This window comes from Bos javanicus, chromosome 9, assembly GCF_032452875.1.
Source record: "Bos javanicus breed banteng chromosome 9, ARS-OSU_banteng_1.0, whole genome shotgun sequence".
In the NCBI taxonomy this organism is placed as follows: Eukaryota; Metazoa; Chordata; class Mammalia; order Artiodactyla; family Bovidae; genus Bos; species Bos javanicus.
Window position 1 is genome coordinate 68,923,829 of NC_083876.1, and position 8,343 is coordinate 68,932,171.

Below are 8,343 nucleotides of genomic sequence, written 5' to 3' on the forward strand. Positions count from 1 at the left end.
TGCTGTTGTATTTGGTATTTGCGAGGCAGTCAGGTATCCATTGTATTCTATGTCCTTTTTCCCTTTATGTGTGTATGTGTGTGCTAAGTTGCTTCAGTCGTGTTCGACTCTTTGTGACATTATGGACTGTAACCCACGAGACCTCTCTGTCCATGGGCTTCTCCAGGCAAGAACACTGGAGTGGGTTGCCATGCTCTCCTCCAGGGGATCTTCCCGACCCGGATCAAACACCTCTCTCATTATGTTTCCTGAATTGGCAGGTGGGTTCTTTACCACTAGTGCCACCTGAGAAGCTTTTTCCTTTATATCATTCCACCAATATTGATTGAGCACCTACAACATCTCCAGGGAATCACCCTCCATACTAGGGATATAGCACTGATTCACATAATCAAGCCCCTGTAGTGGGGTGAATAGTGGACCTCCAAAAGATAAGTCCACCTGGAACCTATACATAAAATCTTATTTGGTAAAGGAGTCTTTGCAACATAGTTCAGTGAAGGCTTTTGAGATAAGATCATTCTGAGTTAGGATAGGTCAAAAGTCCTATAAGAAGTCTTTAGAAGAGAAGGGGAAGCAGAGACAGACACAGAGGAGAAGCACAGCAGAGCAGGTCATGAGAAGATGGAGGCAGAGGTTGAGTTATGTATGCATGCAATGCCAGGATTGTCAGCAGTCACCAGAAGCTGGGGGAGGCAAGGAAGGATTCTCCCTGAGAGATTGCAGAGGGAATCCAGCACTGACAGCACCTTGAGTTTAGATTTCTGGCTGCCAGAACCATAAGAGAATATATTTCTGTTGTTTTAAGCCAACAAGTCTGTAATCATTTGTTTTAGCAGCCCTAGACAACGAATGCATCCTCACACGGCACTTCTCATCATAGTGAAGAGACAAAATAAACCACGGGAGACTGCAATCTAGTGAAAGGTAAGCCCATAAAGAAAACGAAACAGGACAAAGTGAAAGATGTCATCCAGAGCCACCTAAGATTAGAGAGTGAAGAAGACGATTTAGTCTCTTCTAGTACTTCCTGGGAAAGAATATTTGGAAAAATTTATGATGTCCAAATTAATTATTTGTTAAGTAATTTTTCCATGTGCCTTTTTAAAGTGTATTTTCTTCTGGTCCTTTTAAGGTATAAGTGAGATGTTAGCTTTTCCAGGTATCTGGCCTAGGGCGTCATTAACACATGTCTAGTGACCTGGAATGGACAGTACAGATTACTGTGAGTGGTGGCCATAGCATCTAGTTTAAGACTAAAATAAAACTGTAAAATAAAACAGTTATTCTGGAAATAGAGAACAAATGTCATCGCAGTTAAACATCATCCACATTATATTTCTTCATATAATAAGCAATTGTGTACCCATTGTTTACATGGTATTATGCAAATGTTGGGGGTACAAAAAATATGATAGACATGACCTTGCACTAATGGCGTCTGTGTCTATGGGGAAATACTGACATTAAGTAAGTAATTTCAAGTAAAAAGTATTAGTCGCTTAATTGTGTCCAGCTCTTTGTGACAACATGGACTGTAGCCCACCAGGCTCCTCTGTCCATAGAATTTTCCAGGCAAGAATACTGGGGTGTGCCATTCCCTTCTCCAGGGGATCTTCCTGACCCAAGGATCGAACCCAAGTCTTCTACATTGCAGGCAGATTCTTTGGTGGCTCAGATGGTAAAGAATCTGAGGTGGGGATCATATGGAGATGCAGACAGTAAAGTTCTCCCTGGCTCATGTGTTTCCTTTATTTGTCAGATATTTTCTAAGGACCCACTACATGCCAGGCACTGTTTTAGTCACTTGGGGGGGAAAAATCAATGAATAAAGCAGACCAAGATCCCTATTCTCATATGGATACACCTACCAAGGGAGATAGGCCATAACAGACCCAATAAAATGAATCTTAGTATTTTATGATAGGTAAATACCATGGGAAAAGAAAGATATTGAGAAGGGTAAGTAATATTCAGGGGTGAGAGGTAGGAGACAAGCTTCCCATTTATATAGGAAGGTCAGGGAGAGTATTGTTGAGAAGGTGACATTTGAGCAAAGACTTGAAGGAAATGATGAAATTAGCCCAGCATACACGTGAGCAAAGAGAATTCCAGCCAATACAAAGGCCCAACAGCAGAGTGTACCAGGCTTGTCCAAGAGATACCAAGGAGACCAGTGTGGTTAAAATGGAGGGAATGAGGTAAGAGCAGTAGGAGGTAAGATCAGAGATGTAATGTGGGACCAGATCCTAAACAGGACCTTGCCAGCTATCATGACACTTACCTCTCTCATAATGGATGGAGTGCGACCATGAGAAGTGCTATTTCTTTATCTTCATATGGTCTCAGTGACTTCACACTTCAACTTGAATGTGCCTCCTAACTTGATTATCAGAGATATAGCTGTTGCCTACAGAAAGTTTATAATTATTTCCACCTAACAACCACACAGATTCTTCTCCTTTCCCCTGGTGCTACCCACAAACAACCTAGGAAAATTGAATCTCAATGAATAGAAGGGCTTGCCAGAACTCTGACAGGAAAATGGCGTTAATGCATTTATTCCAGGTGAAAGAATAAAGCCCATTCATCAATCAAAGGGAGCTAATTTGAAAATGTCACCTAGCCCACCATTATTCTGGGAAGGAGTGGGAGTGAAGATGAATGGTCTTCCAATTGACAAGCAGGTGGGGGAACATCTGAGCACCAAGTCACATAGCCCAGTGCTTTTCATCCTGTCAAGTGTATAAGGTAAAACTGGGCTAACGGAATATTTTTCACTTTGAACGGGACTATGAGGAAAATGTAAACTTAAATATGAAGAAAAGAGAATTTCTCCTTGTTTGGAAAGCCATTCAATAGCATGTTGTTTAGTTGCTAAGTCATGTCTGACTCTTTTGTGACCCCATGGACAGTAGCCCATCAGGCTCCTCTGTCCATGAGATTTCTCAGAAGGATCCTGGAGTGGGTTGCCATTTCCTTCTCCAGGGAATCTTCCTGACCTAGGGATCGAACCTGTGTCTAATGCATTGCAGGGGACTTCTTTATCACTGAGCCACCAGTCAAAAGAAAGGCACAACAAGAAAACAAAGGGACCCACAAGAAAACCAGCCTCTGATGCTGTTCTTCAGATGAAAGTTCTGAGAGAGACGGGACTGCCGTACTTGCCCAGAGGAGAGCCATTAGATAAGCAAGGAGATCCAACCAGTCAATCCTAAAGGAAACCAGTCCTGAATACTCATTGGAAGGACTGATGCTGAAGCTGAAGCTCCAGTACTTTGGCCATCTGATGCGAAGAACTGACTCATTGGAAAAGACCCTGATGCTGGGAAAGATTGAGGGCAGGAGGAGAAGGGGACAACAGAGGATGAGATGGCTGGATGGCATCACTGACTTGATGGACGTGAGTTTGAGTAAGCTCTAGGAGTTGGTGATGGACAGGGAAGCCTGGCGTACTGTAGTCCATGGGGCCCAAAGAGTTGGACATGACGGATCAACTGAACTGAACTGACTGAAGAAAAAGAATTATACACAAGTTCTAGTCTCCATTCAAAGTACATACCTTGAACCAGAAACTCACGATGCAATTTTCTTCTTCAAATAAAATAATGATCAACACTCTCTACAATGACATAACTGAAAACCAGGAGAACACCTGATAGGAACCGGAAATACAGAAGTAGACCTCAGGTGAGTAGCCTCTTACACCCAGGTATTGTGACCCAGTATCGGCTGCCTAGCCTACACTACATTCTTAGAGCAGGCTTAACTATCTTAAGACACTCTTTTGCTTCCAGTTATAAATATATAAGTCCTGGGGATATAATATACAGCATAATGACTTTAGTTACTAACACTGTATTGTAGGTCTGAAAGTTGCTAAGATGGTAAATCTTCAAAGTTCTGATCATGCAAAAATATGTGCCTATGTGTGGTCATAGATGTTAGCTAGATTTATTGTGGTGATCATTTCACAACACATACAAATATTAAATTATTAAATTATTATACACCTGAAACCAATATAATGTTATATATTAGTTATATCTAAATTTTTTAAAAAAGATATTTGTATTTTTAGCAAAACTCCCTATAAATTCTTAACCTTATGGGGGCTGGGCAGTGGAGAGAGGTACTGTGTTTGGCTTTTATCTGAACTATAACTCCTATAACTGTGAACAATAAAAAAAAAAATCCCCCAAAATACAGACTTTTCTAAACAAAAGTCCTGGAGATTGTCTTAGACAATTCTATCATTTCATTGAGGAAACCAAGCTCACTAGACAGAGTATATGAAAGAGTCCCATGTCTCTGTCAGCCGGCTGGTGTTTTTAAGGGGTGAATTTTGAAGAAGTCAAAGGGCTAGAAACGCTGCATAATTTGCTTCTCCTCGTGTTAAAGTGAATTCAGTTCCAAGAGAGTAATTGCACTCCAGAACTCCAGGAGGTATCATCATCCTGTAGCCAACAGCATAGCTCCTCCTGGAATTCTGCAGTGCAGAGTCTCAGTAGAGCTACTCAGTGGTCCTTCCCAGAAATTTCCTTAGGTATAGTCTTGGGTTAGGTAAAAAGATGCATTGATGTTCAGTAGACTTTAAAATGAACTGCTTTTACTTCAAACTCTTTCAGAAGTTGGTTAAGTGCAAAGTTTGATTAAAGCAAAATAAGAGTTATTCAGAAGACATTATCTCTGCAGGGGAGGGAAAAAACCCTTCCTCCCTTACTAGGTTCTCTGGCTGGGGCCCTGGAAATTAAATTGACAAAAGACAGATTAATAAGAGAAAGATAGTTTATTAATATGTGCAGCACACATACACTCAGGAAAAACTAACAAGTAACTCAAAGGGGTGTTTAGAATTTGGGGCTTATATAACATCTTAACAAAGAAAAATGCCTTTGTAGAGAAGTGACAAGATAGAGAAAAGGGGTTTAGCTTTGAGGGGGCAGAAACTATGGGAAGGTAAGAATATGAGGGGAACTGATGGAAGATGAGGGTTATTTTACTAAGGTTCATTATGAAGTTTCCTCTGGCTTCTTCTCTGGCCTGATAGGAGTCTAGAGTTGTCTTCCAAGACTAAGAACCTAAGCATGTTCCTCCTCTTCCTGGTATGAGAGAGTGAGATACCTCTACAAGTGCAAGTTCATGTCCTGCTTTCAGGTAAATGAGAGGAGAGTTTTTGGAAATCTGTTTCTCAGTTGTCTTCAGCTCAAAATAATCTTTATATCAATGTGACATGTTTGAGGGTGACACATTCTGATTCCCCTCTTTTTCTAGCTGAATAGTTGACAACCATGGTGAATAGGAGATGGTGGTCTCCACAGGCAGAAATTATCTCTTCTTCTTTTCCTACTTCCAACATCCCTATTCAAGCTGCCCTTAGCCAGGTCTATTACTATGGGTTCTTCAACATGATCCATAGTTGCCTCCTTAGCCTCATCTCCAAGCACTTCTTGCTTTGCTTTTCCTATTTTATTAACACCAAACTGTAGTTCCCTATAACTACCTTTCTGTTTTCTACCTCTAAACTTTGCTCATATTGTTTCCTTAGCTTGGAACACCCTCCCCCTCATTCATCACTTGGCCAACTCTCATGCATCTTTCAGGACTAAGATCAGATCTCACCCATCAGAAGTCTTCTCAGGCATCTTCTCTTCAATCCACTGGCTATGGGAATTGACCCTCCTTTAAGCAAAAGTACGCCATGCACTAAAATTTCTTCTTTCCTCCCACTAAATTAGTGGGTTGCCATTTCCTTCTCCAGCCACTAAATTATACGCTCCTTCAAATCATAGTTACTGAAATTACATTGATTAGCCAATACACTGTGTCTTTATATCCTGCTCCTGGTCAAGCTTCTGTGCCCAAGAAATAGAGGACTTAGTCCTTAGATAACACTCACCATTGGCTGCAGTCTCTACCATGGAACATCCCCAAGTAGGTTATAATTACATCATCTGATCATTTCCTATGGGCAATGAGTTGCATATTCTGACTCATTCCCTGATCCCCTAAAATCTTTAACCTTGAAATTCCATGGCCAGTCAGAGAATCCATTTTGGGCAGTGAGTAAGCCAATTATTTAAAGTACCCAAGGGGTAAATTTGGCCTTGCTTATAGGTGTGGTCAGCCATTTCTCACCTGTCTGGGTGATTTTCAGTATGATAACTGCCTTGGAGACTAAAAGACCATTGTTAGAGATAAGTCCCTGACAGTTATAATATTTTGATCATCAATGGTCAACTGATTCAGGGAGCATTAGTTCATGCTGCCCTAATTTGTACAAGTCTGGTTGTTATCAGAAAAGAAACATGTATTAAATTCCACTGGTTTTGCATGGTTTCAAATACTGCTTGGACAGTCAGATCGACAATAATTCTTGAATCATTTTCACATAGAAGGATGCTTGCTGAACAGGAAAGAAGGCTCTATGAGTTAAGTCTGAAGAAACACTGAAAGTTTTGTGTCTATAACTGAAACTTGTTTGTCATGGTTAACTAGAATAAGCTATCCAAAATTACTTGGAAAACTTTAAAATCATATATGAATATAATAATTAAATTTTTTCTCTCCAGTTCCCTTTTCTGGATGCTTGGTATGATAGAAAAATTATCTATCTTCTTTATTTCTTTACTATATTAGACAATGATTGGCATAGAGAAGGCATTCAAAATACATTTGTGGAATAAGTGAAATGACGAAAAAGTAAAAAAGATAAATAAAAACAAGTGAATTACCTTCCCAAGTAACACCGACAAAGCAATGATCACAATGTTTCTCAGTATACTTATCTTTATCATGAAGGGTTGAACTAATGTAATGAACAGTGAGGTTAGGTGCTCACCACTCAAAAGCCAATAAAGAGGCAAGGTTTGTGGAAAGAAAAGCTTGCTTTTTGTTGGATGCTGGCAACCGGGGTGGAAAGATGAAATCCTGTTCGAAGCCTGATTCCCCCATCCACCACAATCAGGGAATTTTTATAGGCAGAAGGAGGATGAAATATGTAGAAATGACACAATCTACTCTGTTCAGTTCAGTCAGTCAGTCATATATGACTCTTGGCTGCCCCATGGACTGCAGCACGCCAGACTTCCCTGTCGATCACCAACTCCTGGAGCCTACTCAAACTCATGTCAATCAAGTCAGTGATGCCATCCAACCATCTCATCCTCTGTCATCCCCTTCTTGTCCTGCCTTCAATCTTTCCCAGCACCAGGGTCTTTTCCAATGAGTCAGTTCTTTGCATCAGGTGGCCAAAGTATTGGAGTTTCAGCTTCAGCATCAGTCCTTCCAAAGAACACCCAGGACTGATCTCCTTTAGGATGGACTGGTTGGTTCTCCTTGCAGTCCAAGAGACTCTGAAGCGTCTTCTCCAACACCACAGTTCAAGAGCATCAATTCTTCGGCACCCAGCTTTCTTTATAGTCCAACTCTCACATCCATATGTGACTACTGGAAAAACCATAGCTTTGACTAGACAGACCTTTGTCAGCAAAGGAATGTCTCTGCTTTTTAATATGCTGTCTAGGTTGGTCATAGTTTTCTTGCAAGGAGCAAGCATCTTTTAATTTCATGGCTACAGTCACCATCTGCAGTGATTTTGAAGACCAAGAAAATAAAGCCTCTCATTTTTTCCACTGTTCTCCATCTATTTGCCATGAAGTGATGGGACCAGATGCCATGATCTTTGTTTTCTGAATGTTGAGCTTTAAGCCAACTTTTTCACTCTCTTTTCACTTTCATCAAGAGGCTTTTTAGTTCTTCACTTTCTGCCATAAGGGTAGTGTCATCTGCATATCTGAGGTTATTGATATTTCTCCCAGCAATCTTGATTCCACCTTGTGCTTCCTCCAGCCCAGCGTTTCTCATGATGTATTCTGCATATAAGTTAAATAAGCAGGGTGACAATATACAGCCTTGACGTACACCTTTCCCTATTTGGAAAGGTTGTTGTTGTTGTTGTTCCAGTCTGTTGTTCCATGTCCAGTTCTAACTGTTGCTTCTTGACCTGATACAGATTTCTGAAGAGGCAGGTCAAGTGATCTGGTATTCCCATCTCTTGAAGAATTTTCCACAGTTTGTTGTGATCCACCCAGTCAAAGGCTTTGGTGTAGTCAATAAAACAGAAGTATATTTTTTTTCTGGAACTCTCTTGCTTTTTCGATGATCCAGCGGATGTTGGCAATTTGATCTCTGGTTCCTCTGTCTTTTCTAAATCCAGCTTGAACATCTGGAAGTTCAGTGTTCGTGTACTGTTGAAGCCTGACTTGGAGAATTTTGAACATTACTTCGCTAGTGTGTGAGATGAGTGCAATTTGGCGGTAGTTTGAACATTCTTTGGCATTG